Here is a 9101-nt window from a genome sequence, read left to right as displayed (position 1 = left end):
GGAGTTTTTCATCAGAATATTCATTAACCACGAACACATTCTTAGAATGTAGGTCTGCATTTCACTGAAGACCAAAGCAAGCAAGAAAAAGTATCCAGTTGTAAGGTCAAAGGCCAGTGATGGCGAACCTTTTGAGCTTGGCGTGTCAGCATTTTGAAAAACCCTAACTTAACTCTGGTGCCGTGTCACATATAGAAATTTTTTGATCTTTGCAACCATAGTAAAACAAAGGCTTATATTTTTGATATTTATTTTATATATTTAAATGCCATTTAACAAAGAAAACTCAATCAAAAAAATGAGTTCACGTGTCATAGGTTCGCCATCACTGCCCTAGGTCATTCCAATGCATAAACCGGTTGTTTGAGAAAGTCACTTACAGTTTGCTTCTCACACACGAAGGACAGGCCAATGGAAACCGCATCCTAAGTGGCCAGTAGGCCTACTGAAGCCGGACTCGGTGGGAAGTACTATTTCAAATGCACCCTCACTTCTGTCCTCGTGTCCAGGGAAAAGTGCATTCTCGCCCAGAGAGAGCCATCTCCCCGATCTCCCCGAAGGCAGCGTGAGAGAGCAGCCGGGCGCCAGGAGCCGTGTCCCGCACAGAAGGGAAGATTGGCCATGGCCGGTGTGGCTCAGTGGATAGAGCGTCGGCCTGCGGACTGAAGGGTCCCAGGTTCAATTCCAGTCAAGGGCATGTGCCTAGGTTGCGGGCACATCCCCAGTCGGGGGGAGGTGTGCAGGATGCAGTTGATCGATGTTTCTCTCATCGATGTTTCTGACTCTCTATCCCTCTTCCTTCCTCTCTGTAAAAAAATCAATAAAATATATTTTAAAAAAAAAGAGAAGGGAAGACTGCTCAGCAAGAAGGGCTGGAGTCGGCAGCGTGGGTTTAGCAGTGAGTGAGCCGGGGAGCTCAGCAAAGCACCCAGGCCCGAGGGGGTGCCCCCGCCCTGATGTGCTGGCTTCCTGGTGCCCGGGGGGCTGCAGCCATTCCCGCCTTCCCACTCGGACTGGAAGCCCAGAGAGAAAGAGAGTCTGTACATGGGCCTCTGGCCCAGGGAGAGAGGAAGGGCCCCCTGCCCTGCTCTGCCCCCTGAATCCGCAACAACATATTGGCACCAAAATTCTAATGTTTACCAATAGGTTTGGTTTTGAATCCTCACCCAAGGAGACTTTTCTGTTGATTTGGAGGGAGAGTGGAAGGGAGAGGGAGTGACAGAGAGAAACATCCATGTGAGAGAGACACATCGATGGGCTGCCTCCCTCAGGAGCCTGCAACCAAGGTAGGTGCCCTTGACCAGAATTGAAACCGGGACTCTTTGGTCCGCAGGCTGATGCTCTATCAGACCCGTGGTCGGCAAACTGCGGCTCGCAAGCCACATGCGGCTCTTTGGCCCCTTGAGTGTGGCTCTTCCTAAGCCTTAGGAATACCCTAATGAAGTTAATAACAATGTACGTACCTATATAGTTTAAGTTTAAAAAATGTGGCTCTCCAAAGAAATTTCCATCGTTGTACTGTTGATATTTGTCTCTGTTGACTAATGAGTTTGCCGACCACTGCTCTATCCACTGAGCAAAACCGGCCAGGGTGGCCACAGGTTTTAATAGTTGCCCAGGTGTATACTCAGAAGCCAGCCCCGCTGCGTTAGCCTAACCAAGTCTCACCCGGCCTGACCTCTTGCGGGAGGTCTCCTCAGAGAGCTTGGGAGGGCAAACACCTGAACAAAATTGGGGCCCAACCAGGGCAACGGGGAAGTAAGTAACTAGACCTGACTGGATATGCCTTGCTATGGAGAAGGAACCGCTGCAGGTCAGCTACCCACTAGGTGGCGACCTCCACTGAGAAATAAAGATGTGTGCGCCCTAGCCGGTTTGGCTCAGTGGATAGAGCGTCGGCCTGTGGACTCAAGGGTCCCAGGTTCAATTCCGGTCAAGGGCATGTACCTTGGTTGCAGGCACACACCCAGTAGGGAGTGTGCAGGAGGCAGATCGATGTTTCTCTCTAACTCTCTATCCCGCTCCCTTCCTCTCTGTAAAAAATCAATAAAATATATTTTTTAAAAAGATGTGTTATAACCGATTTGCCCTGGCCGGTTTGGCTCAGTGGATAGAGCGTTGGCCTGCAGACTGAAGGGTCCCGGGGTTCGATTCCGGTCAAGGGCACATGTCTGAGTGGTGGGCTCAATCAATGGTTCTCTCTCATTATTGATGGCTCTATCTCTCTCCCTTTCCCTTCCTCTCTGAAATCGATAAAGAACATGAAATAAATAAATGTTCTGTGGACTTAAAAATGTATACAGAGTGAAAAAAATGTATACAAAGTAGGTTTACAGTTGTGAGTACAGGAAACAGAGTTTATTCTTATATTATTAATTATTGTATTATTTTCCATACAAACAACTATAAACCTACTTTTGCTTGATCTGTGTGACCTAATTATCAGCTGCAGAGTTCTATAAATGTCCATTAGCTCAAGTCTGTTAAGTCTTTTATTCAAATCTTCCTTCTTTACTAATAATCTACTTGATATGTTAATTACCAAGAGGTATATTAAAATATTAAGGCTGTCCATTAAAAAAAAAAAAAAAGGATTTGATGGCTGTCCATCCTCTAATCCCCCCGCAAAAACTGGAAAATGAGAGGGAACAAAACATAACTTCAGCTCAAGACTGTTACATTCATTAAACAAGGAAGGTTTGACCCTGAGGCGGCTCTACTGTCCCAGAGGCCAGCAAGCAAACCGAAATCTAAGCCTGGAAACGCCTCAAGATTACCAGATTACCATAGCCAAATGCCGAGGACAGCCCATCACAAACAGCCAGCTGGCCTGCCGCGGCCCCTTCCTTCCTTCCTTCCTCCTTCCTTCCTTTCCTTCCTTCCTTCTTCCTTCCTTCCTTCCTTCCTTCCTTCTTCCTTCCCTTCCTTCCTTCCTTCCTTCCTTCCTTCCTTCCTTCCTTCCTTCCTTCCTTCCTTCCCACGCTTTCCTCTGGCTCCTGTCCACACAGCCTTCACTTCCGGGCTGAAGCTGTCCGATCTGAATCGATTTTCGCGCAAATAAACTCTAAACATGGTTCCTATGCCTCCGTTTCTCTTTTAGCAGCTCCGGCGTCGGAACAGGGACCCGAAGGGGACTCCCCCCAGCCCCCCTACGAGCCTCGGGAACACGAAGCAAGAGCACAGGTACCTGCTGAGCCCTGGAGCATGGCCTTCTCGCTGCCGCTGGAGATGCGGGCAAGTCCGCCCCGGCCCCGTGTTAGGAGCTGGCAGACTTTATCTGAGCATCTTTCCGGATCTGGTCCAGAAACTGCCAGGAATTGTTGCAGAAGAGCAAAGAAATACCAAGCCCGCTTCCAGAAAGGGCGGGACCCCGTCTATTCACACTAGTGGACTTTGGGAATCATTTCCAAACCAGAGTGAAGAAACACGCAGAGGCTTCGCTTTTTATAACCTTCTGGGGTCATTGTCTTGCAGATATGGTTCCGCCCCCTTTCGTGGGCTTTCAAGGAGGCCCCCAGGTGTTGGGGATCCCCAGGCCATATCCTACGCTCTGTGCTGGGGCCAGTGATAACGACCTCCCCCCCCACCCCCCCAGGCAGTGCATTGTTCACAGTTTTTATGGCCTGACACGCCTTGCAAGACCAGTTTCCTCCTCAGAATTGGGCTGGTTCCGAATGGAAACCGAGCCGGAGCTGGGGAGAGACTGCATCCCTCTTAGAACCTGGAACCGGGGCCTGGGAGGCCTCAGGTGAATACAATTTTGCTTTAAGATTGAACAAGTAGGGCTTGGTGCTTGAGAGTTGACCTATGAACCAGGAGGTCACGGTTCGATTCTTGGTCAGGGCACATGCCCGGGTTGCAGGCTCGAACCCTAGTGTGGGGCCTGCAGGAGGCAGCCAATCCTTGATTCTCTCTCATCAATGATGTTTCTCGCTCTCCCTCTCCATTCCTCTCTGAAATCAATAAAAATATATTAGAAGAAAAAAAAAAAGGTTGAACAAGTAGACCAAGCATGTCAAATTCAAAGGCTAACATGGGCCAGATAAACAAGGTTTAAGTTTATGTGGGCCGCAAACAAACAAAAGGGTGGAGAGCGGCTAGTGTTCGGTCAGGTTCAAGCCTCGGACCAAGGAGAGGGCACAGTCCCCTCACGGCCACGTGCAAGTCCCAGCTTGGAGGGCAGGGCCCTCCCAGTGCAATTATAGCCAACAGCTGTAGTTGTGAGCTTGAACCTATGGTCCGAACACGTGGCCCACGTGCCTGAGTGACGTGGGCTTGATAGAGTTCAGGTGCATGTAGTTGAGTAGGGTCGGAAGCCACGAGAATGCTGTAAACATCTTGACCACGCCCTGACTTTGCCTCGTGGCATCTGCTATAAAATAAAGACAAGGCTTGTAGTCCGTGGCGCTGTCGCTAGCTCTCCACCAGAGAGGACAGCGTCCCACCCAGACCCAGCTTTCTTCTCTTGTCTGTCTTTTCTCCATCCTTCACCGCCCCCTCTCAGGCTCACCGAACCTGGCTGAGCTGGCTGGCACATAAGGCGCCCTGGGGCTGAGTATGCCATGGCTGTGCTGGCCCGGCACACAAAAGCTTCCATTTTCATAGAAACACAGGTTTTATTTCCATAGAGACATGCTGAGTACAAAGGGCTGAAATAAATGAGTCATAATTAACATAAAATAATAATATTTTAATAAAATTATTATTTTTTTCTTGAACTTACCAGACACTGAGTAACTGCACAAATTAATAAGCCTATTTTTCTTCTCTAAAAGCAAAGTATTTCCTATTGCTCACACCAAATAAGCCAGTCCAAGACTAAGAACATGGCCATCAGCTGCTAAAGTATTCGCTGCTGGTATTAGTGGAGAGAAATGGTGCGCCTGCATGTAAGGCACATAAGGGAAATGAATGCAACACGATGATAGTCATCAGTCATTAGTGAACGTTGTAGTTTGTTATTAATAATGATGCATAACAGCCCTAACCGGTTTGGCTCAGTGGATAGAGCATTGGCCTGCGGACTGAAAGATCCCAGGTTCGATTCTGGTCAAGGGCATGTACCTGGGTTGCAGGCACATCCCCGGTAGAGGGCGTGCAGGAGGCAACTGATCAATGTTTCTCACTCATCGATGTTTCTAACTCTCTATTCCTCTCCCTTCCTCTGTGTAAAAAATCAATAAAATATATTTAATAATAATAATAATAATGCATAACAGGATACTGTAAAAATCAAGTTATGAAATTTTTATTAAAACATTTCTTACATACCGTTATATTGGCTGGGCTGCAAAAATATTCATTCTGTGCTGCATGCGGCCCGCAGGCCGCGAGTTTGACATGCTTGCAGTAGCCTAACCTCACCAAGACCATGCTGACTGGCGGTGGAGAACTGGTAACCGTCTGAGATCACCTCGCCCGTTTCCCAGGGGCCTAGAGAACTCGGGGTCTGGGCCAGGCGCTCCCTGTCAAGGGCAGAGGGCCCATGACTGCGCCGTCTGCACAGTTTCTGGGGACCCGGACGGGACCCGCTGGGACCCCACTCACTCCGGAGCCGGCATCCTGGGCCAGCCGGCGGGAGCCAGCGGGGACAAGGACTCTGGCCCCAGTCGGCCCGCTCCGGCCTCTGCCGGGGGCCTGGCCAGAGAGGGGGAATGCCACGGTGCCCGCCTGCCCAGGGCCAGAGGGCCGGAAACAGCATCGGCCAGGGGTCCTTTCCCTCCCAGGGCAGCGGGTGCCTTCTCCTGGTGTCCTCTGAACTTGGCTTGGCCACCGCCAGGTGAGGGCCCCCCAAGGCCGCTGGATAGAAAGCGGGGGGCACCCCATTCGTGGCTGGATGTGGCTGGGCGGGCACGTGGGCTGCTCTCAGCTCGCAGCCAGGGCCCTGCCGCCGGCCGCCAGCTCTCCGGGGAACTGTCTTTCCTCCCGGGGCCATCTCGGGGCGCCGCGCTGCATCTTGGGATTATCTTCAGTAAATAACAGCTAGTGTAAGTTTGTCGTTTTCATTAAAAGAGGCATTAAACCTAATACTTGTGTTTTACCTACGTTTACCAACAGTCAGGGGTAAGCTCACTTGATCTCCTACAGAATCTGTCAGCAAGAAAGACAGCGGCCGAAACCGGTTTGGCTCAGTGGATGGAGCGTCGGCCTGCGGACTGAAGGGTCCCAGGTTCGGTTCCGGTCAAGGGCATGTGCCTGGGTTGCGGGCACATCCCCAGTAGGGGATGTGCAGAAGGCAGCTGATCGGTGTTTCTCTCTCATCGATGTTTCTGACTCTCTGTCTCTCTCCCTTCCTCTCTGTAAAAAGTCAATAAAATATATTTAAAAAAAAAAAAAGAAAGAAAGAAAGACAGCGGAAGATGCTGTGTAAGGTCTGCAGCCAGCAGCCCGTCAGATGGGCTCAATGAGCCTGGAGACATAGAAACAAGATGAATGTTGAGGTGAACAGCAAAGACAATTCTGCCACAAACCTGACGTCATAACCCATCAGTTTCACAATGAGGCAAGAGCAGCTTAAGTCTGCTGGTGACAGAGCAGCGCTGATACCAAATTTTTAGTCATTCAATCGTGTATGAGAGGATGGGATTACAAAATTAATTTTAAAAAGCCGTCCTAGCCAGTTTGCTCAGTGGATAGAGCCCCGGCCTGCGGACTGAGGTGTTCTGGGTTCCATTCCGGTCAAGGGCACATGCCCAGGTTGCAGGCTCGACCCCCAATAGGGGGCGTGCAGGCGGCAGCCAATCAATGATTCTCTCTCATCACTGATGTTTCTCTCTCTCTCCCTCTCCCTTCCTCTCTGAAATCAATACAAATATATTTTTAAAAAATTAAAAATATTGCCTGGCTGGTGTTGCTCAGTGGTTGAGCGTTGACCTATGAACCTGGAGGTCACGGGTTTGGTTCCCAGTCAGGGCACATGCCCAGGTTGCGGGCTCGATTCCCAGTGTGGGGCGTGCAGGAGGCAGCCGATCCATGATTCTCTCTCATCATTGATGTGTCTCTCTCTCTCTCCGTCTCTCGTCCTCTCTGAAATCAATAAAAATATATTTTTAAAAACTTAAAAATATTAAAAAGTGCAACTTCCTCTTGGAGCTTTTCTGGCACTGTCCCTCCTCCCAGAGACCTAAGCACCTGTCTGCTCTCCAGGACACCAGCTCCATCAGAGCGCACAGCAGGCTCGCCTTTCCTGAAATGTGTGCTCTTGGAGGCCAGCACTCAGATGTGTTCTGTGTGTGTCTAGCATCCAGCACACGGAGGCTCAATAAATATTTGTTGAATGAATGGCGGGCAAGGAGAAATGGTTGAGGAACATTTATCGCCAGCCTTTACCCAGCACGTGTGTTCTGCCAGGCACTACACTACGCATGTGCACTGCATAGACTGGTCTCTTCTTAACACAACCCCAGGAAAGAACTGGCTCTGGCCCGTGTGGCTCAGTTGGTTGGGTGTCCACCTGTGCACTGAAGGGGCTCGGGTTTGATTCTGGGTCAGGGCACATGTCCAGGTTGCCGGCTCCATCCTGGATGGGGTGCAAGAGGGGGGGCAGCTGATCCATATTTCTCTTTTGCATCAGTGTTCCTCCCTCCCTCCCTCCCTCTCTCCCTCTCACTCTGAATTTAAAAAAAATAAGAACATGTTTAAAAATAAAAAAATAAATGTCAGAAAACCGCCTCACCGAGAGACTAATCACTTGTCCAAGGTCACAAGCTATTAGATGGGACAGGATCTCACGGTCCGGGCAGTTCTAAATGTTATTGCCAAATACTGTTCTTCTAAAGCAGCGGTTCTCAACCTGTGGGTCGCGACCCCTTTGGCGGTCAAACGACCCTTTCACAGGGGTCGCCTAAGACCATCCTGCCTATCAGATATTTACATGACGATTCATCACAGTAGCAACATGACAGTGACGAAGCAGCAACGGAAATCATTTTCTGGTTGGCTCACAACATGAGGAACTGTATTTAAAGGGCCAGAAGGTTGAGAACCACTGTGAATCTAAATGTTAAAATGTAGCACAGTGTCTGGCAGATGCAGCAATACACAGGATGAGCTTGAAGGGTACTCAACTGGATACATGTAGCCACCGGGGTACATGTAGCCAACTGCAAGGAAACAATTCAGGGAGGCAGAGCCTTGCATGTGAATCCCTGTCTCCTTTACTTGCTACAAATAAATAAAACTACTTTGTGACAACACCACCTCGTTCTTGAACACTGAACCCCTTGAGTTTGGTAACAAAACTAGGAAGTGACAAGTGTGGGACTCCGTGCCAGAGCCCACCCCGTGTGTTTTACCTCTACACCCAAGAGGAAAAAGAAGGCTCCACCCGCATTAGAGATGGAGCCCTCTAGCCGCTGCTGATCTGGAGGAGGGCTGCAAGGGAGGCTGCCACTGATGGGATTTGTCGCTTTTACGATCCCGAAGGCTTCTGCATTCTTGGGCTTTTTAGGGGACAAGGGCAAGGCTTTGCTCTAGGTCCTTGAGTCAAGGACATACGAAGGGGTGAAAATGGAGAGGAACAAAAGAAAGCATCTAAAGCAGCGGTTCTCAACCTGTGGGTCGCGACCCCTTTGGCGGTCGAACGATCCTTTCACAGGGGTCGCCTAAGACCATCCTGCAGATCAGATATTGACATGACGATTCATCACAGTAGCAACATGACAGTGATGAAGTAGCAACGAAAATAATTTGATGGTTGGGGTCACCACATGAGGAACTGTATTTAAAGGGCCAGCAGGTTGAGAACCACTGAAAGTCTTGCCTGAAAGGTTAGTCTGAAGAGGAAATCTCCATTCACCAGCCAGAAAAAGAAAAAGGCTAATGTTTCAGCTATAACATGCAATGACCTGTGCCCCAGAACTCTCCCTGTCCTGTATGGGGAACCTCACCATGATCTCAACCCTGAAAAACCACAACCTGAGGAGGAATTATGGTTCCAGTTCTGGCTTCTCCACTGTATTATGTGCCTGTCTTCCCCCACCTCTCCCTCCTCCGTTAGCCCTTCTTCTGGCCAATGGACCTATCACTCACCCAACTCATTATGTCCCCCAAATCTGTAAGTCTCCCAAGATTCCTTCTCTCTCCCACTTCACATCCAATTG

The sequence above is a fragment of the Myotis myotis genome, unplaced genomic scaffold (genome assembly GCF_014108235.1).
Source record: "Myotis myotis isolate mMyoMyo1 unplaced genomic scaffold, mMyoMyo1.p scaffold_m19_p_4, whole genome shotgun sequence".
Taxonomy (NCBI): Eukaryota; Metazoa; Chordata; class Mammalia; order Chiroptera; family Vespertilionidae; genus Myotis; species Myotis myotis.
The sequence above is the reverse complement of the archived record's forward strand: the minus strand, read 5'-3'. Positions refer to the sequence as shown.